Source organism: Bos indicus, chromosome 9 (genome assembly GCF_029378745.1).
Source record: "Bos indicus isolate NIAB-ARS_2022 breed Sahiwal x Tharparkar chromosome 9, NIAB-ARS_B.indTharparkar_mat_pri_1.0, whole genome shotgun sequence".
Lineage (NCBI taxonomy): Eukaryota > Metazoa > Chordata > Mammalia > Artiodactyla > Bovidae > Bos > Bos indicus.
In genome coordinates, this window is record NC_091768.1 from 37,191,274 (window position 1) to 37,213,784 (window position 22,511).

General features: G+C 40.0%; 1 long non-coding RNA gene across 1 annotated transcript in view; it reads left to right on the forward strand.

Annotated features, from left to right (window-relative positions):
- Positions 1-511: 511 nt before the first annotated feature.
- Positions 512-22,511, forward strand: part of LOC139184907 (uncharacterized) — a 60,797-nt gene continuing 38,797 nt past the window's right edge. Inside the window, exon 1 of the long non-coding RNA XR_011568436.1 lies at positions 512-6,337. This is a non-coding gene — a long non-coding RNA (uncharacterized lncRNA). The remainder of the gene's footprint in view (positions 6,338-22,511) is intronic.

The following is a 22,511-nucleotide window of genomic DNA, read 5'->3' on the forward strand; positions in this document are numbered from 1 at the left end:
CTATTTTGAAGACCATCAAGTTCCTCTATTTTGAAGATTTTGCTAAGCTAGTAGTTCAGCCTTTACCCAAAGTAAAGTAACAAAGGTCATGCAAGATTCGTGAGGTCAGTTTCATTAGAAAGGCTGACTTTAAAGAATTTAATCTTCAATGTAATTGAGTTTTATCTCATGAAATAACATGGTACAGAGGAATATCACAGCAATCAGTGCTCTGCAGGCCAAAATGGATAGATTCCGGTCATTACTGTCCTTATTATTTGACACAGCACAAAAGAAGGGCAGGATGAAAGGCAGAGACACATCTAAACAAACAAACATGGGCAGGAATTAAGTGGAGGCGGTATTACGACACACAGGCCTAGGAGTTAGTGGGAACTGAGGAGAGCCTGGTATGAAGAGAAATGTCCACAAACGGCACCTGAGAGAACTCTCTCATTATTTATCATTTTGTACTTTTGCTGCATCTTTCCTATAGGAAACTTCTGAGTCTTTACACAGTAATAACAGTTATCTTACTGACACCCTGGTGCTTCGTACGCTCTCCTGCTGCACAGGCATCTTCCTGTGGTCTCTTATCCAAGTGCTCCTTGCTGCTGCTGCTAAGTCACTTCAGTCGTGTCCGACTCTGTGAGACCCCATAGACGGCAGCCCACCAGGCTCCCCCGTCCCTGGGATTCTCCAGGCAAGAACACTGGAGTGGGTTGCCATTTCCTTCTCCAGTGCATGAAAGTGGAAAGTCAAAGTGAAGTCGCTCAGTCGTGTCCGACTCCTCGCGACCCCATGGACTGCAGCCCTACCAGGCTCCTCCGCCCATGGGATTTTCCAGGCAAGAGTACTGGAGTGGGGTGCCATTGCCTTCTCCAAGTGCTCCTTAGGGGTTATATTAAACTCACCCTCAGGAGCCCTGCCATGGCCCTACACTGAACACATTAAAACCAGAATTCCCTTTCTCTTCATAGAGGTTGCTTTCCCTATCTATTCTCTGTTTGTCAATGTTACTTTTTTTTTTTTCCATTTTTCTCTGAAGTTTTTTGACTGCATGCGGTCTCCGTTATTTTGCTGGACTGTCTCTTGTTAAGAGGTACAGGCTTAGTTGCTCTGAGGTATGTGGAATTTTCCCGGACCAGGGATTGAACCCATGTCTCCTGAATTGGCAGGCAGATTCTTATCCACTGCACTACCAGGAAAGTCCTGAGATCTATTTTTTTTTTACTTTTCTTTCTCTTTCATCTAGCCAATGTCAATATACCCTCCTCTTCTTTCTTTAAACTGATTTTAGATTTATCCATTGCTTTCTGTTCTCACAGCCACCTACTTGGTCCAAGACCAGAACACATCAGACCCCACAGCCCCACAATCTTCTGTTTGGTCATAACCAGATTTTGTTTGTTCTCATATATTAAGATTGGAGAAATTACTCTGGAAGCTGCTCTTAGCATTTACTTCCTTCCTCACCACCCCATTACAGTTGGCTCCCATTTGTCTATTGCCTATAAGCCATATTTGCCTTCTTGCCAGGCCTTCCATAAACGGTGCTGATGAAGTGTGTTCTGGGGTAGTCAGTAAGCACAGGTTTTGGTGTCCTCCTGACCTAGCTTCAAATTCCAGTGTCACCACTTAATTACAGGCTCTGTGGTATGGCCATTTAAGCCTCAACTTATTATCTGAAAAGCTATGATAATGCCCCCTTGATAGGGCTTCCTGAGACATCTCAAATGGAGTGATATCTGGGATGTGTATGGAATAGTCCACAGCACACAGCGGGCACTCAGCTCATGTACTTCCTGTTGCCTTGCAGCCAGCACTCCCTCCCCCGTATCGTCCACATTAGATTCCTCCTCTCCTGGACCGCATCGTCTCCATTCCTTCCTTGGCATTTTCAGTGCCCTTCACCCTTTAACACCTGCTGAAGTCCTACTTTCCTCCCAGATGCTTGTCTGAATTCTCACTGCTTCTGTCATTGACCGACATCAGTCATGTATTTTCTTCAGCTACAGTTCAAGTGCACCCCTTGAAAGGCAGGAATCATTCTTATACTTGGCTACTCTCTCCAGCATCTGGCTAACGTTGATCACCTATCATTCGCTCAACACTTAGCAATAGAGATATTAACATAGATGGGTTTACAAATATCACAAAAATAACACACTCATTTGACGTACTAGTTTACGAAATGTTTTGGAACACATGTGCCTAACTAGCCTTGCTGTTGTTATGGCCTCACATTCCTGTTTCTTTGCACTGTCTCCCACGGGACTTGACTTGAAGCAGTAATGGGAAGGCTATTTGGTGATGTGGGGCAGAGAGAAAAGGTGAAACCTAAGTGTTCAAGGGAAAAGGGGCAAAGGTAAGAAGAAAAGATATGAAACCGAGAGAAAGGAATGAAGGTCATGGAAAGGGCAGTAAGGTGAATTTATATAAGGCTGTCTCAGCATCATGCTGAATCCTGGATATCAACAGTTTCATCAAATTCCATTCATAAATCTGAAAAACTGGTGTTATCCTTGTATTAACAGATCTGTTATAGGTGAACTATTACACACATATGAAAGGTGGTACAAAAGTTTGCATTATGGATGAACGTGCATTGAGCCAATACTGACTCAGACACGTGGGGCTCCCAGAAGCCTTAGAAGAACTCTCAATCCCAGTCCAAGGCCTGGGATAGCCTGGGATAACCAGAGCACTGCAGATCTGTGGGCAGACTGGGTGACTTCGGAGTTTGGGGAAGTCAGCCTGACGGTGTAGAGTTCCAGGTTAAACTGGGAGTGATTTATCTGAGTCTCCAGCTTCAGTACCCTCTGGGCTTTACCTTTTCACTCTCTAATCTTTAAGGCTGACAAAAGCTCAGCTCAGTTTTGCTGCTATTTTATTTTTTCTAGATCAGCAAATGACTTCAGAGCAACAGTAGCTTTGTGTTTTGGTCTTTTACCTTTCTGGAATCTTGTCTTTCAGATTTTGGTCTAGTAATTCCTCAGTATCTTGTTATCTTTTTGATTATGATTATAAATATTTTGTTTGACTATTTTGCTTGTTTTTAATAGGAGTGTAAGTCTGAATTACTTACACTAATTATTAGAGGAAAACTTGTCATTGCATTTTTTTAGATGTAGAAATTGAAGTTTAAAGAGAGATATATATCCAGTAGAAAGAACCAGAACTTGAATCCAGTTTGGTCTTATCCTAAACTTTTTGCTCATTCTGTTCTGTCATTTAGACTAACAGATGAATGTAGTATAATTGCCTGTAGTTACTGTGTTGGGTAAAAATTATAAGAATTAATTTCTTATTTGCCTTCTTAGTTGTCTGCCTTTACTTCACTTTTAACCTGGGTTCACAACACTCTCTCCTCTAATAACATTAGTTACTAAAGTGAGTAAAGAAATAAGTTTAATAAAGACTGCTGGCAGTTACTGACTCTATGCATTGTGCATTAAAAAAAAATGGATTTTGGAGGGGGGGTTGTTTTAATCATGCACCTAGGAAATAAAACGACGGACTCAATCTCCATGGGGTTTTGAGCACTTAACCAATGTGATCTCGTTAATCCTCACAACACTACCTTGATGTCTCTGTTTCATAACAAGTGTAATTTTCCAATAGAAAGTGAGTGACTTGAATCTTGATTTTAAAAACTCTTCTTTTTGGATCCCCTGGCTGCTATCCACATGTCTGGGCTGCCTCTCCGTATTGACAGTTTTGCCATTTATCTAGCATGGCTTTCAAAAGTAAGACTTTATAAGACTCAAGGTAAAAAAAAAAAAAATTAAAGGTGTGAAGCTAACAGGATGTATTAAAGGGATAGCATTAGGATGGTGCTTATGTATTACAGGTGGAATGGAAATTTCTCCTCATCTGATACAATGTGAATGTTGAACTGGAGACAGCTCACCCAACACCTGTCTTTTGATAAATATAGAAAATTGTGATTATGGATTTTCTGTTTCTATTATGTAGATAATTCCCTTAATTTTAAGCTATCACTTTTCAGTAATAAACAAATTGCAAGCTGTGTGTGTACTGTACTTTGAAACTGAAGAATTATATACTTTAATATTGTTTTTCATAATTAGGCAAGGAGAATAGACACTCCCGAGATTGAAAAGGCTCACCCAATGCCAGAGTTTTTCATAGTTCTAAAAAGGGTCAATAGGAGTATCTTTCTCAAACTTAAAAATCACACAAGCTCTTGTTCAAAGCTTGCCTGCGTGCCTTGTATCTAGACACCAGAACTGGTATATAGTGCTACTGCTAAGTCACTTCAGTTGTGTCCGACTCTGTGCGACCCAATAGACAGCAGCCCACCAGGCTCCCCCGTCCCTGGGGTTCTCCAGGCAAGAACACTGGAGTGGGTTGCCATTTCCTTCTCCAACGCATGAAAGTGAAAAGAGAAAGTGAAGTCGCTCAGTCGTGTCCAACCCTCAGCAATCCATGGACTGCAGCCTTCCAGGCTCCTCTGTCCATGGGATTTTCCAGGCAAGAGTACCAGAGTGGGGTGCCATTGCCTCCTCCAGAACTGGTGCATACTGGAGTCAGAAGTTTATCCCTGACCAACCCCCCAACCCCCCCGCCACCAACACCCAGAACTTTTGACAGGAAAAGCCCCATATCCAAACCACGAAGAAGCAGGAAGCTCAGATTGCTTTTTTGCCACATCCTGGTAGTTGCAGTGTGAATCTTTTGTTAGGAAAGCTGAAAGATCACAATGGGATAACGCGTTAATTTCGTAATGCTTACGCGACAAGAAAAAAATGACTTGCACTGGTTGAGGGCCTCTCTAACAAAGTCAACCTGAATTAAGTATAATCAAATGATTAGGACAGCATAAAACACATGAACCAAACATTTTCTACCACCGAGTCCAACAGAATCTTGCTCCTCCTCACTATTTGTGAGTGTGATGGACAATACCAGAGCAAGATCTCATGATGAGATGAGGTTTGAAATAACATATTGTGGGGATTCAAACTTGCATTGTCTTTTTACCGGGGAATTATTCTTTCTGTTTCTGTTGTCAGGGCTTTGAAACATTTCTATTTCTCAGAGATATCATAGTTGCTATGGGACATTTCAGAGTTTAGATAATGGACACTGGAAGAAGCACACTGAGAGAAAAGATGGCTTCATGTTAAGAAAAGGCCTTGGGAGTGAGCAGAAACCACCGTGTGTTTGCATGTTAATGAGAGGGAGCAGGTGAGCACTGACAAACGGGGGCACAGAGGGTGGCTGGTGAGATGGCTGAGGGCTATGAAGCCCAGACGGTTTGCTATTAAATACAAGCTAATGGAGCGCTCCTTTAAGATTCTAACAGGCACCAGCGATCCATAGGAACCTAGGGGCTAGAAGTATTCACTTCCTTCCTTCTTTATAGTAGAATATTTCAGCTGGCGTTATAAAGTAATCAATGCTGAATTATTAAATAGAAATATCATTAATTTCAACATAAAGCACTTTAAGAGTAAGAAGTTGCTAAGGAATATTTAGATTTCAGTAAGGTTCAGTGTCAGAATATCATCAAGAGTGCAGGGGTAAAGTCAGTGTGGAGACAAACAGCATTGGTTCAAGTCAGCCTCTCTAAGCCCTGGGACTGCGGGAAGTGACTCGTGCCCTTTCTGAGGCTCAGTTTTCTCAGTTATAAAATGGGGTTAATGTAGTTTTCCCCTCATTTGTTATAGTATAATCTTACATAGGTAATTTAGTGTTGTAAGCAAAGGTGAATAGATAAAAATCTGTGTTAAAAAATAATCTTCTCCCAAAGATTTCTAATTTCTGTCTTTTAAACAGCACTTTTTTGGCATATTTGAAATGTACAAGTCTTGACATAGGCACATTCTAGCAATCTACGTGTAATCATATCAAGTATTTGCCCTGTTCCCATGGTCTGTTTTTTCCCTCTCTTTTTTCTGTCAAGAAGCCTCAGGCCAGAACTAGGAGTCGCTACATCCCTTTAGGGAGACTCAGTCCCTGGCAGAGAGGAAGGCTGTGGCAGAGGGCATTCTTCAGGCCCCCCGCTTCTTTTTTTAATGTATTGCTTTTATTTATGTATGGCTGTGCTGGGTCTTCCTTTCTGTGCACAGGCTTCTCTAGTTGCGATGCACTGGCTTCCGGTTGCGGGGGCTTCCCTCATTGCACAGCGCAGGCTCAGGCGCGGGCTTCATTAGCTGTGGCTTGTGGGCTCAGTAGCTGTGGTGCACGAGTTTAGTTGCTTCCTGGCGTGTGGGATCTTTCCAGATCAGGGATGGAACCTGTGTCCCCTGCACTGGCAGACAGATTCTTAACCACGGTACCATCAGGGAAGTCTAGCCTCTTTCTGTTGGATTCCTGCAACATGGGAAAGGTATGACTCCGAGGGTATGTGTGGAGTCAGGAGGAGCAGATGAAGCTCTAAGGCAGACACTGGGGAATTTTAGTAGCACTGTAGAAATTTAACCAATTGCCCATTCTCTAGTATGAAAATGATGTGGATATATTATAGGGCAGAATTCAAAATTCACATAAAGGCTTTAAAGAAAATTGGTATTTGAGGTTGGGATAATGTAAAATTCATAATGCAAAATTCAGAAGTATTTTACCTTGACATGGAGGTTATGTGAGGAAACTGTAGAGCAAGTCAGTTAGCTCTCTATTCCTAAAATCAGCTGCTGCCTCACCTGCCGTGCAGGACTACTCTTAGTTTTGTTGGGCTTTTCTAAAACTCATCTTAAGGAAGTACATGGTCTTTGATTTCTTTTTCTGATGAAACAGAAATGAGCTCTTTGCTTCCAATTGTGCTTTTTAAAATCTAACATGTCTCGCTGAATTGTTATTGCTATTCTTTATGCTTGCTAATTTAGTGCTTTATAATATTGTTTATTTTTCTCATCTTCTTTCCCTTCTCCCCCTTTTTATAACCAAACTGAGAATTAGCACTCTCCTGGCACTTATAGGAAATATATAATTAGCCATCTAATGCTATATTAGGCAACTGTTATTTTTATTATATATTCAGGGATTTTAGATAAGTAGATAAATTAAGGAAGAAAAATTCCCTACTTTTGAAGCTACACAATTTTAATTTGACCCTACATTCATTTTCTCAAGTTTAAATATTTTTGAGATGGAGGAGGAAAATAAAAACCAACAAATAAGTAAGCCCATTTGACTTGACATCTTGGATTATATTTGAACCATGTAGAGGTTTTAGCACATTTGAACCATTATGTCATTGAGTTATTTTAAAACAACTAGGAATCTTGATTTAAATTTGTATTTAAAAAGAAAGGATTGATTTTAATTGCTGGGTATAAATTATTTAAAGCATGGGTTGGCAAACTTCAGCCTGTGAGCTAAACCTGGTATGTGTTTTGTTTATGTACAGCCCAAGAATTAAAAATGGCTTTTACATTTTAAAGTGTTGTAAGAAGAACAACCAAAGGACAATATTCTATAGAGACTGTATGTGGTCCACAAAGCCTAAAGTATTTGTTATTTGGTTTTTTACAAGGAAAAGTTTGCTAACCACTGGTCTAATAGATTGCACAATATATTTTCTTTTAATTCCTTTTAATGCTCTCTGTTCCTGTTAACGTCCTCATCCTTTCTGGGACTCACTGCTGCTTGGTTGTCCAAACTGTTCATGGAGTATGTTTTGAGTTAATAAGCACAATGCATCATTACTCACAGAAAACCTGTGACTTCTGCTCCTTTCGTGGCTTCTTACAGTAACATTTCAAACCCAATCTCTAAGCTTTATGCTAATTGCAATGACTCTACACTGATCTTGAAAACAGTCTTGTCTTCTGGCCATCATTAATCCAGAATGTTATTAAGCAACCATTCTCATTAGTGAGTGGTAAAGAAAAGCAGTAACACTAAAGTTTGGAATACTGGTTAGTCCTCAAAATATATACATGCATGATGAAAAGAAAATCTTTTTCATAGTGAGGAAGAAGGCATGAGAGAAGCTCAGGAATTAACCAGTTAAATAAAAAGCTTTTTTGCTTTGAGAAAGGAGGGAAACAAGGGCAATCCAGTGGTTTGGGAAATTGTATTGCTTTTTTCTTAAGTAGAAATGGACAGGTGAAAAACACACAATCCTCTTTCTACATGAAAAGAGAAAACCAATTCTCAATTTCTCTTCCCCCCTCTCTCTTTTTTCCCATAACTAGTGGTTATTTACCCCTCAGAGTCCAGAACATGGGCTCCTGTAGACATTCTGGCTCCCAGATATCTGACTTTGATTTGTACCATTTCATGCAGGATTTCTTTGTTAACTGAAGAAAGGCAAACAGTCCAGTGCCAAGGAAAAGCAGTAAAGCTCAGAAAATAGATCTAAAGTAAGGTGATACTGAAACAAATTATAATACTTTTAAAAGCCAGAAGAGTATTATAAACTATTATCATACACTTTCCCCACCCCACGCCCTGCCCTTGTTTGTTTTTTAAAAAAACTTAGAATAGTTTTATGTGTGTCTACTATTAGGTAATAAATTTTACTCAGGAATTGGTTAAGTTCCAGATCATTCCATTTGCAGTTCTCCTAACTGCCTAGTGATGTTCTCATTTTGACATTGATTATATGTGGAAATGAAGAAACAATGGGTCAGACTAATAGTTTTTACATAGACAGGCAAAGTTTGGGCAGGTTCCTTAAAAATTCCCTTCAGACTGCGGGAATAGTACAACCAACCACAAAGCCATTCCTGGAATATTTACTCTTGTCCAGCTCTGGAGAATTCTTGGTTGTCACATGGCCTTGGAGAAATGCGTGGTCTTGTTTCTTTGCTTAGGGGCCCCTTCCCATGGTGCCGGCTGCAGCTCTATGCTGACCTTTGATGGATGGTGACACCCATTTCCTGGCTGCCAGCTAACAACATCCTTGACTCTTCTTTGAAAGAAGCAAATCTCAGGGAGTGAATACTCAGCCAAAGGAAGTCAAGAGGAAAGGCAGAGATTGTAACGAAAGGAAAAAGTAAATTTGGTTACTTTGGGAAGAATACTGTAAAGCTGCAGATTCTGATGTATTCCATTTACTGCCAGATAAATGTTCAGAGGTGGGTAGTGTTAGAGAATGTATGATTAGCAAGATCAATCACTTATTTTCTTTAATATGCAATGCTGCATTGCAACTGGCAATGTACTAGGCTTGAAATCAAGAGATCTGGATCTGAGTCTTTGAATAGTTGTTCAAATAATAGTACATATGTCTGAAGATGTGCAGGATATTCTCTCCTCTCTAAGTTTCAAACTCCCCTTGAAGGCATTGATGTGAGACTGGAAATTTGGAAGAGTAGGGGAAAGGGAGAAGTTGCATCGCCTCTATTTGTTCCCCAACCACACAAATGAACGTGTGTGTGTGCATGTGTGTGCACGGGCACACACACACACACACACACACACACACACACACACACAGTGCTTCTGGCAGCCCCTCCAGCATCATTTGCTTATGAAGGTGTTTAGAATAATGCTTGCAGCACAGAATGTGCTCCAATTGTTGTTAGCTATTATTTTTCTTGTTTTATGCACAAAAATGTTTTGGCATTAGATTAATTTGGAAAGGCTGCAACCTCTCTCTGTTTTTCCCATGAGATTTATAATAAACGTGCTAAAGAGTTTTTTTCATTTAAAAAATCAGTTCAACTTTAGTGATTCCAACATTCTCTGAACCTATTTGAACACCAAACTTTCCCCCCTCAAATACACCAAATATTGTCTTGTAAAAGTGGGGTTCTACAGAAGATATTTTAGAAAATGACAACCTAGTGAGACATCTGTGGAGAACTGCCTCTTTACTTTCTATAGACCTGAATGGGCTTTTAAGCTTCAATGATCCCCATTTTGGTTTCTTCATGACACTCAGTTTCTGTGGCAGATGCAGTTCAGGGCTACCCTCTATCATCCATGCCCTTGTATGATCCCCTCCTCATGAGTATGGCCAATAGAATATGGCAGAGGTGATGGATTGTCACTCCTGGGGTTATGTTTCATTATGAGACTCCATTTTAGCAGATTGGAGACAGAGAAAGAGACTCTCCCACTGACCTTAAAGAAGCAGTTGCTATGATGTGGCAGGGCAGTGTGAGCAGCTTAGAGGACCCAAGGGCCTCAATGATAGAGCAGATAGGAATCTAATTCTGCCAACAACCACGAGCTTGGAAGAGGATGTTGAGCTCCAGAAAGGAACATGGCCCATCTGACACCTGCATTATGAGACCCTAAGCAGAGGACTCCGTTATACCATACCCAAACTCCTGACCCATGGAAACTGAGATGTAATACATGTATGTCATTTTGAGCTGCTAAATTCAGTAATTCTGTAATTAGAGTAGCAATAGAAAACTAGTATAGTTGCCTACCAAAACCTATTCCCCCTGTTTTTTCATTAATAATAAAACCTAAATTTCCTTCAAAATGTCAAGCTGTTCAGAAAAATACTTTACACTCCTGAATCTCTTTGCTGAAAAGGGAACAAAGGGAACATATCTAACCTAGGAGTTCCAAGTGGAAGTCTGATAAGGATTCTTGAAGGCTTGTTTTTCTAATGAAAGGGAAAAATACCCTGGTGTCTCCTTAGTTTTCCCCTTTGAACATATATGCTATGTAGGGAGCTGTGGCAGTCATACTGGGGCCAGGGATACATAGAGGTGACGGCCTTGACCTTGTTGAACCATTTAATCAATACTAGCTTCCGCCTAATTCCATAAATCTTATTATTTGAGAAAAAGAATTTCATGTATTAGTATGTTTAAGCTATGGTTTGTTGGGATTTCTGTTATGGTCGTATAAACACATTCTTTACGGTTAATATACTATATCATTTTAAAAAGAACCAAAAGACACAGACAAAACATCTTAGGACAGTGCCTGCCAGAGCGGCCCTTTCTCCCTCATACATATATGCACGTGTGCGTTTGCTCTCCTGCTTCTCTGCACTTTTACCCTCTTTCAGTCCTCTCTCTCATCCTTGCTCTATCTCCATTCATTTGTTCATTCATTCATGCAGCAAATATTTACTGAGCACATGCTAATTTCTGGTACTGTGCTAGGTCCTGAGGATGCAAACATAAATAAGACACACAGGTTTCCATTTTAACATTTCAGTCCTTGCCTCATTAGAATGAGAAGAGTTTAATGACTGATTGGCTGATAACATTTTAGTATGATTGAGTTCCATCTGCAATCTCAATATGTTTACGAATGAATGATTCTTGATCCAAATTGCCACAATGTCTTTACTCTCAGATACAAAAATCCCAGGTATTAGTGAGCAGATGATGGAGCTTTTCTTGGTGTGGGGTTGGAGGAAATATGTGCAAGCAGATGACTGACCTTGGACGACTTGTTATTAGTAATTTCTGGAGCCTTCCATGTGTTTTCTGATAGCTCTTTCTTATTCTCCACTTACCTGGCCACAGGACATTCTCTTTCTTGTCTTAAGGTACTCAAACCCTGACTCTTTCACCTCCCTTTTGGCTTCAAAATTCTCAGAAACATATCCTGATTTCAAGTAGATTTTATGTTCTTTACTGCATAACAGTGTTGTTGTACTATGAACCTCTTTATCTGGAAACACCACTATACAGGTCTCTAACTTATTTCTACTTTTGGTGATAATGACTCAAACCAGTAGTGTAACAGTGGAATGCACTCTCTTTGTTAAGATATTTCTGTGCCCTTAACTAATCATTTGCTACTTGTTTCATGTTTATGTGCTTTATTGCCCTTTATATATTGATTTGACCTATCTCAGACCAATTGAAGAGAGAAAGTCTGATGCAATTCCTGTCTTGCTGTATGCTGGAAGAAAATGAATTGTGATAATGGTGGTGATAGACTTTCTCTGAAGCTCTTGGTCACTAGACTTACCATCATTTAGGGTCTAACTAAAATATGCCCAACTCTTCTTTCCAGTACCAATTACAGAATGAAGCAGAAGTAAACCCAAAAGGGCATAAACTGTGTTGGAGATTATTTTTAGTTTGTGAACTTAAGCTAATTAACATTTGAATGGCCCAACCCTGATCATCTTAAAGACAAATAAAAAGGAGAGACTGAGGCACACCATCTGGCTGCCAGGAGGCCACTGTTGTGGTCAGGAGAATGCACACATAGGGGCTCTGATGTTCTGTTTGCATGTCAATGGAATCAACACCAACCACTCTTTTCCACCTGCATTCAGAATCTATTGAGAAAGACACTCACCCATAGAAGTCAGGCAGTTGGAGCTGGAGAGCAAAATGTCACCCTTATCGCCAAGGCTGCTGCTGGGGTACCTCACGCTTAGTCTGCCAGGGAGGCCGGCTTGCTAATAACCTCAGAGCCTCTGTCAGCTCTGCTTGACTGCAGCCCCTCCTTTCTGGGGCCCACCTGAGTAACACTTACACAGCAGAGCAGGGCAGGCTGACAGATTTTGAAGGAAGAGCATACTCAGACCCTTCTCTCAAACCCACCAACAGAATACTCACTCCTCTTCCCAAGGCAGGAAGCTGAATGGGGCCATAGCTAGGGCGAAGCAAGTGAGGGCAGAGTTGTTTTTATGGAAGATTTTTATATTTTGTTCCTCTTGGATTTTTTGCATTTATTTTGATTTTTAAAAATATTGCATTAAATATTATTTTTCTCAATTATTGAGTTTTTGAGTGCATCCTTAAATTTCTTAATTGAGGTGAGTGCCTCAGTAGCCTTGTCTGAGTCTGAGCCTTGCAAGAAGATAAAAGGGTAAATGGATAGAGACCCTTCCAGATAGAAATATCAGGAGTAGGGACTGTATTCCTATCTGGTCGGATGTTTAGGAGCTTGATCAACTCTATTATCAACTCTACTGTAATTGTGCAGATACTCATAGTCACAGAAACTCTTTTTTCTTTAGTAAATATGTTGGATCTCTGTTGTTATAAAAGGAGAAGCAAAATAAGACAGGTATCGGAGATACTAGAAGATGATTATAATGTTCAGTAAAGCTACCAAATAACATTGGTTCTAATGGGCTTCAGAACCAAGTTGCCCTTTAAAACAAATACTTGATATGTCTTGCTTTTTCCCTAATTAGTATTCAGAAAATATTTGAGTGTGTATCCGAACATTATGAAAAATGTAAACACAGATTTGAACTTGTGGAATTTAATGCATGAATGTGTCCAACTAAGTCTTCAGGCTCTGACCATCAGAGGAACGGCCTGTTCTGTGACAAGTGTGTGCCTGCCTCTGGAACTCACAGCACATTCCAGGAAAATCATATCCTAACTAGTTTGGTTGTTTACTCCAAAGAGGGCATTTTTGCACTTCATTTTTCAACTCTAGTTTGTTTATATTGAGACAAAACATTCTCACACAGGAAGACACTAGACACTCTTTCTCAGTGGAGGGAGCATTCTCTTTTCGGGGTCAGGAACTTTATGTCTGCAAAGTTAATTATCACGAGACTGTAAACCAGGCCTTCAGGCTCCATGTCTGTGTCTCTGACCTTTGCCAAGGGCACAGTGCCACCAGACATACCACAAGATATGCAAAGGACGGAGTCTAACTTGAATAGCCTTGTTAGCTTGTTTTCTGGTGCTAATATGAAGAGTCTCATCATAAACCATTTTGATGCATTTGAGAGAGCTCAGTTCAAAAGGTGAAATCACCTAGTATCAAAAATATTACCTTATTAATGGCCACATCTTAAATTCTTTCACTGGGACCTATAAACATTTAGCCTTTCACGTTTAGACAAGATCTAAGCAAGGCATTGGGCCAGGTTCATCAGTTTTGTAGTCTTATAAGCTTTGACAAATCAAAAACATTATTTCTGATTTATAGTTTACCTTTAGGTAATATCTAATATCATGGCAATTGGATGGGTTTAATCAATTACAAAAGTGTGATGATTCAAAAGAATTATTCTGAGTCTATAGCTTAGTTCTTGGTGGCTTTCACTAACTGACCACCTGGACCTCTGTTGTTCAGTGTGGCAGCACTAGCCATGTGTGGGCTACAGAGCACTTGAAACATGGCTTATCAGAACTGAGATATACTACGAGTATGAAATTCACAGGGGATTTATAGACTTAGTTGATATTTTGATTTTGAACAGTTAAATAAAAATCTATCCTCATTTATAATACCTGTTAACTTAATATTTGTGGCCAATATTCTAGTTCTGTTGGACAGTGCCATTCCTGATGTTTTGGAAGTAAACATCATGGAGAGAGACACTCATATACTTTGTACACTTATACTTCCTTTGAGTATTCCAGAAGCAGCACTAATATACACAAAACCCCTGTGAAGAAGGTAGGAAGTACATTTTACTAATGTTTCAAAAGAGAAAAAAAATAAGTTCGAAGAATGTTGTTATCATGACTGTGATTCACAAATCAGAAAAAGTTTGAGCTCATGCTTCAGAGAGTAAAACATTCAGGGTCAGCTGTTTCATGTATGACTAACTCTTCTTTGGGTCCAGTTTGAAAACAAAAATCTTGGGGGAAGGGTGAAGAGTGCTGTGGACTTGGGAAGTTATGTATAGGTAATAATTTTTACAAAATACCTAACATACAGTCGGTCCTTAACAAATCTTTGCTCAATCAAGAAAAAGGGGCTTGTGAAGTTAGATTACACCAAAGTTAGAATACACAGAAGAACTGTACAAAAAGATCTTCATGACCCAGATAATCATGACAGTGTGATCACTCACCTACAGCCAGACATCCTGCAATGTGAAGTCAAGTGGGCCTTAGAAAGCATCACTACAAACAAAGCCAGTGGAGGTAATGGAATTCCAGGTGAGTTATTTCAAATCCTGAAAGATGATGCTGTGAAAGTGCTGCACTCAATATGCCAGCAAATTTGGAAAACTCAGCAGTGGCCACAGGACTGGAAAAGGTCAGTTTTCATTCCAATCCCAAAGAAAGGCAATGCCAAAGAATGCTCAAACTACCACACAATTGCACTCATCTCACATGCTAGTAAAGTAATGCTTAAAATTCTCCAAGCCAGGCTTCAGCAATACGTGAACCGTGAACTTCCAGATGTTCAAGCTGGTTTTAGAAAAGGCAGAGGAACCAGAGATCAAATTGCCAATATCCTCTGGATCATCAAAAAAGCAAGAGAGTTCCAGAAAAACATCTATTTCTGCTTTATTGACTATGCCAAAGCCTTTGACTGTGTGGACCACAACAAACTGGAAAATTCTGAAAGAGATGGGAATACCAGACCACCTGACCTGCCTCTTGAGAAACCTATATGCAGGCCAGGAAGCAACAGTTAGAACTGGACATGGAACAACAGACTGGTTCCAATTAGGAAAAGGAGTACGTCAAGGCTGTATATTGTCACCCTGCTTATTTAACTTATATGCAGAGTACATCATGAGAAATGCTGGGCTGGAAGAAGCACAACCTGGAGTCAAGACTGCCAGGAGAAATATCAACAACTTCAGATATGCGGATGACACCACTCTTATGGCAGAAAGTGAAGAGGATCTAAAAAGCCTCTTGATGAAGATGAAAGAGGAGAGTGAAAAAGTTGGCTTAAAGCTCAACATTCAGAAAACGAAGATCATGGCATCTGGTCCCATCACTTCATGGGAAATAGATGGAAAAACAGTGGAACTAGCGTCAGACTTTACTTTTTGGGGCTTCAAAATCACTGCAGATGGTGACTGCAGCCATGATATTAAAAGACGCTTACTCCTTGGAAGGAAAGTTATGACCAACCTAGATAGCATATTGAAAAGCAGAGACATTACCTTGCCAACAAGGTCCATCTAGTCAAGGCCCTGGTTTTTCCAGTGGTCACGTGTGGATGTGAAGGTTGGACTGTGAAGAAAGCTGAGTGCCGAAGAACTGATGCTTTGAACTGTGGTGTTGGAGAAGACGCTTGAGAGTCCCAACAGACTGCAAGGAGATCCACCCAGTCCATCCTAAAGGAGATCAGTCCTGGGTGTTCACTGGAACGACTGATGCTGAAGCTGAAACTCCAATACTTTGGCCACCTCATGCGAAGAGTTGACTCACTGGAAAAGACCCTGATGCCAGGAGGGATTGGGGGCAGGAGGAGAAGGGGATGACAGAGGATGAGATGGCTGGATGACATCACCGACTCGATGGATGTGAGTTTGGTAAACTCTGGGAGTTGGTTTTGAACAGGGAGGCCTGGCATGCTGCGATTCATGGGGTCGCAAAGAGTTGAACACAACTGAGTGACTGAACTGACTGACTGACTGAAGTTAGATTAAAAGCCTCCTGTTGCCAAATTACAATTGGCTGTACTGAGGGCCATGGCACAGTATGACAATTCAGCATCTCCTTACAGTAACAGTGGTCCCCATTTTACCATGGCATGGCTAGGCTAGGTCCAATGGCAGCCACAGAGTATGGGTTCACTGGCAAACGTCAAACATGAGGAGTCCAGGAAATAGTACTGGGGTGTAGAGTTGTGAGAGAGTAGAAGAGATGAGAGATCAGAGATTGGATGACATCAAGAAAGCATTTAAAATGCATTCTGTGTCAAGGATTCAAAAGGGCTGGGAAGTGAGGCTTCAAACTGATGAGTTGCAGGTTAATGGAAGAGCCACTTGCAGAGGTCAATGTAGGCACAGCACCTTGAACCTAATGGAAGAGTAGGTGCCGTGAGCTGAACTCTGGGAGGCAGAGCCTGGCTCAGCCAGGTCCTCTGGTCCACTTCTTGCCTGAGCAGTTAGTGGTTCTGGGTCATGTGCAGATTTGAATGTTCCAATGTCACTAGGATCTGACATCACTTGATGGCAGATTGGATGAGAGAGAGGCTGAACTTAGGTTCTGACAAACCTACTGGTTCAGGGTTTTACCATCCAAGATGTAAGCCAGGCTGCTTTAGTTGCTCAGCTGTGGTTCTGGATTAGAGGGAAAGGAGCAGAAGTGAGGGGCTTTGATACTCTCATGACTCTTTTCACCGCTGATTAAGAGAGCAAAATTCTCCTTTTTCCATATTATTAGATACTCAGCACAGGCTACTAGGTGATCCAGATGTGTGGTAGCGTGCCAAGTATTGTCAGTCACTCTAGTCACGTCCAACTGCTTTGTGATCCCATGGACTGTAGCCTGACAGGCTCCTCTGTCCATCGGATTTCCTAGGCAAGAATACTGGAGTGGATTGCCATTTCCTCCTCCAGGGGATCTTCCCAACTCAGGGACTGAACCTTTGTCTCCTGCATTGGCAGGCGGGTTCTTTACCACTGAGCCATCTGGGAAGCTCTAGATGTGTGGTTAAATACTCCTTTTTTTCTTTTTGGTCTTGGCTACTTGGAGGAACAAAAACAAAAGAAGATATTTGTCTTGTTTTATCATATGCAAGGACTATCTGCTTTTACTAGAAACAATTATCAAATAAGCTTAATTGAACTGATCTTGCCTCAAAATAACTGTAGAATAATAAACTTGAAAGCTATTTTATTTAACTTTGATACTGTAATATCTATACAATATCCAACAGACCAATGTTTTTATGGATCTCATCATGTGATCCTAAATTGGATTGAAATAATGACTTTGATGCCTTATTGATTTTTTCTTCCAGTTTTATTGAGATATAGTTGATAAATAGCACTGTGTAAGTTTAAGGTACACTGTTGTTCAGTCACTCAGCTATGTCCAACACTTTACAATCCCACGGACTGGACTACAACACACCAGGTTTCTCTGTCCTTCACCATCTCCCAGAGCTTGCTCAAACTCATGTACATTGCGTCGGTGATGCTGTGCAACCATCACATCCTCTATCATTCCCTTCTCCTGCCTTCAATCTTTCCTAGCATCAGGGTCTTTTCTAACAAGTAGGCTCTTCACATCAGGTGGTCAAAGTATTGGAACTTCATCCTCAGCATCAGTCCCTCCAATGAATATTCAGGATTGATTTCCTTTAGGTTGACTGGTTTGATCTCCTTGCAGTCCGGGGAACTCTCAAGAGTCTTCTCCAACACTACAGTTCAAAAACATCAATTCTTTGGTGCTCAGCATTCTCTATGGTCCAACTCTCACATCCATACATGGCTACTGGAAAAACCATAGCTTTGACTATATGGACCTTTGTCTGCAAAATAATGTCTCTGTTTTTTAATATACTATCTAGTTTTGTCATAGCTTTTCCTCCAAGGAGCAAACACTTTAATTTCATGGCTGCAGTCCCTATCCACAGTGATTTTGGAGCCCAAGAAAATAAAGTCTGTCACTGTTTCCATTGTTTCCCCCTCTATGTGCCATGAAGTGATGGAACCAGATGCCATGATCTTAGCTTTTTGAATGTTGAGTTTTAAGCCAGTTTTTTCACTCTCCTCTTTCACTGTCATCAAGAGGCTCTTTAGTTCTTCTTCACTTTCTGTCTTAAGGTTGGTGTCATCTGCTTATTTGAGGTTATTAATATGTCTCCCTACAATCTTAATTCCAACTTGTGCTTCATCCAGCCTGGCATTTTGCATGATGTACTCTGCATAGAAGTTAAGTAAGTGGGGTGACAATATACAGCCTTGATGTACTCCTTTCCCAGTTTGGAACCAGTCCTTTGTTCCATGTCCAGTTCTAACTGTTGATTCTTGATCTGCATACAGGTTTCGCAGGAGGGAGGTAAGGTGGTCTGGTATTCCCATCTCTTTAAGACTTTCCCTCAGTTTGTTGTGATCCACACAAAGGCTTCTGGCATAGTCAATGAAGCGGAAGTAGATGTTTTTATGGAATTCTCTTACTTTTTCTGTGATCCAGTAGATGTTTACAATTTGATCTCTGGTTCCTCTGCCTTTTCTAAATAGAGCTTGAACATCTGGAAGTTCTCAGTTCATGTACTTCTAAAGCCTCGCTTGGAGAATTTTGAGCACTACATTGCTAGCATGTGAGATTAGTGCAATTGTGCAGTAGTTTGAGCATTCTTTGGCATTGACCTTCTTTGGGATTAGAATGAAAACTGACCTCTTCCCATCCTGTGGCCACTGTCGAGTTTTCCAAATTTGCTGACATATTTAGTGCAGCACTTCAACAGCATCATCTTTCAGAATTTGAAATAGCTCAGCTGGAATTCCATCACCTCCACTAGCTGTGTTCGTAGTGATGCCTCCTAAGGTCCACTTGACTTCTGACTCCAAGATGTCTAGTCTAGGTAAGTGGTCACACCATCATGGTTATCTGGGTCATTAAAATCTTTTTTGTATAGTTCTTCTGTGTATTCTTGCCACTTCTTAATCTCTTTTGCTTCTGTTAGGTCCATACCATTTCTGTCCTTTATTTTGCTCATCTTTGCTTGAAATTTTCCTTCAGTATCTCTAATTTTCTTGAAGAGATCTCTATTCTTTCCCATTCTATTTTTTCCCCTCTATTTCTTTGCATTGTTCACTTAGGAAAGCTTTCTTATTTCTCCTTGCTGTTCTTTGGAACTCTGCATTCTGATTGGTATATCTTTTGCCTTTTGCTTCTCTTCTTTTCTCAGCTATTTGTTAGGCCTCTTCAGATAACCATTTTGCCTTTTTTTGCATTTCTTTTTTGGGGATTGTTTTGATCACCACCTCCTGTATAATGTGACAAACTTCTTTCCAAAGTTCTTCAGGCTATCTGAAGAACTCTGTCTATCAGATCTAATCCCTTTAATCTATTCTTCGCTTCCACTGTATAATCATAGGGTATTTGATTTAGGTCATATTTGAATGACCTAGTGGTTTTCCCTTCTTTAAGTATATATACGGTATAATCATGATTATTTACATACATCATGATTATCACAGTAAGTTTAGTAAACATCCATCATCTCATATAGAAATAAAATTAAAGACATAAAAATTATCTTATAATGAGAATTCTTAGGATATACTCTTAATAAGTTTCATATATAATATATGTAATGTTAATTATATTTATCATGTTGTACATTGTATCCCTGAACTTTCCCAGTGGCCCAGTGGTAAAGAATCTGCCTGCAATGCAGCGGTGGCAAGAGACGCAGATTTGATCTGGGTCAGGAAGATTCCCTGGAGGAGGGCATGGTAGCCCATTCCAGTGTTCTTTCCTGGAGAATCCCATGGACGGAGGAGTCTGGCAGGCTACAGTCCATAGGGTCACAAAGACTTGGACACTACTGAAGTGACTTAGCACACGCATGCACACATACACATTGTATCCCGCATGCTTGTTTATCTTATAAATGGAAGTTTGTACCCTTTCGTGCCTTACTGACTTTGACTAAATAGCAGAATTAACAGTTTAAGCAGTAGTTGTTTAAGAGATGTGACCACCTTGTTGCTCTGTGGGAACATATGGGGTCTTTATGCCATTCTTATTGATTTGAAATCGAATTTGTGACTCATATTAGTCTAACAACTGCTCTGGGACCATCATTAATGACTTAGTAATGGAGTTCAAATCAGAAGCAGTATTTTTTGTTTTCTCCAAGAATCTGAATTATACCTTCCTCCTAAATAATTTGCATGCACACTTGGTCTTTCTTAAAAAGATGGACTTGTCCTACTGCATTACTAGAAATGTGACAAGTTATAAAAATAGATACAGATCTGAGATTCTGCCACAATTTTCCTCAGTACTGGATTTATATCAAAAATGGACCTCTTCAAATTTTTGGTTACGGAACATCTGAACAAGCACAAATACTTCTACAACCCATAATTGCCAGTTTGGACCATAAAAAATGTATGGCTTTTTGTGGATTAAAGACTTAGATTTCAATACTGACTCTCCCCAACCTCCACTGCAAAATCCAGCAGTCTTATAAATACAACATAAATCCACATGCACTATAATTATTGTGGTCAATTATGCTAAACCAAGCACATAGTTTTTCCTCAAACATTTTCATAAGCAAGGAAAAAATTGCCTTCACAACTCATTTTTAGAGATGGGCTAACAAGTTCGGGTCATTTGAGAGCTGACTCACTTTTCTTTTTTGTCTCTACACTTAAGCCATGTTCACGTTTAGAGGAACCTAACTAAACTAGCTTTCTGTTACCTTGATTGGGACCAGATGAAAAGAGACTGAAAACAGGTCAGGGTTTTGACATCCTGAGGACATCTTTATAATAAGCAAACCCCTTGTAGTTTATGACCAGATACCTTCTCATGTAATGTAATTTTTTAAAAAACAGCTTTGAGGGAATATAATTTACATGCCATAACATTCACCTATTGTAAGTGTACAATCTAAATATTTTTAGTAAATTTATACAACAGTATACACATTACCATATTTCAGTTTTAGAACATTTCATTACTCCTATAAGTTCCCTGTGTCCATCGACAGCTCACCTGTTTCTACTTCCAGTTCCAGACAACCACTGACTTGTGTTCTCTCCGTAGATTTGCTTTTTCTAGACATTTCACATAGGTAAATTGGATAGTAATTATGCCTCTTGTGTTTGACTTCTTTTTGGGGTACTCATATATGTTATAGCATGTATCATTTGCACCATCCTTTGTTGAATAACATGCCACATTAAAAAAAAATCCATTTACTAGTTGATGGACACTTACATTTTTGTCCAGTTTTTGGCCATTCTGAATAATGCTGCTATGAACATTCACTTATATGTATTTGGATGGACATATGTTTTCATTTCTCTTCCATGAATTCCAAAGAACTGACTCACTTTGCTCTATAGTAAGTTTGTATTTAAATTTTTAAGAAAGTATCAAACATTTTCTCAGTATGTAACTTGTTACATCCCCACCAACAATACATCCCCACTTGATATTTCCTGTACTTTGATTATAGGTTCTAATGGATGTAGAGTGGCATGTCATTGTAGTTTTAATTTGCATTTTCCGACAAAGAGTGTTTAACATCTTTCATGTGCTTAATCAACCATTTATATATCTTCTTTGGTGACATGACTTAACATTTTTGCCCATTTGTAAATTAGAGTGCCTGTCTTTTTATTATTAAGATGTAAGTGTTCTTTATATATATTGGATACAGGTCCTTTATCAGAGAAGTTTTCTTCTGGTCTGTGGCTTGCCTTTTTATTTTCAAATTCACTTGAGACAGTGAAGACAAGAAAAGATACGAATTCTGAACCATCCAGGCATGGAAATGCTGCTTTTACCCTTCATTTTCCCCCGTAAATGGTAGCTAGCAAAGAGGAAGAGAGAGTCATGTCCATGTGGCTTTGCAGACAACTTAGAGACCATGACCTGGACGTGGAGTGATCAGCTCTTTGGCCATGATATTTGTCAGGTTGTCTAAGCAATGTCTATATGTACTATGGCATGCTTAGGAAATAATTGAGGGGAAGGAAAATTGAGAAGAGTCAAGAAGGGGGTAGGAAAATAGAAACTGTTATGGAGAAGAGAGAACAAAGATAGTCATTGGCAGAAGCACAGTATGAGGAGCCTTCCTCTGTATCCTGACACTCATACGGGACCAGCCCATATTGTTCACTACTGTAAGACTTAGGACCTAACAGAATGCTTATCATTTAGTTGGCATTCCCTAGCGTGTGTATCAGTCGCTTAGTTGCGTCTGACTCTTTGCAACCCCGTGGACTGTAGCCCGCCAGTCTCTTCTGTCCATGGAATTCTTTA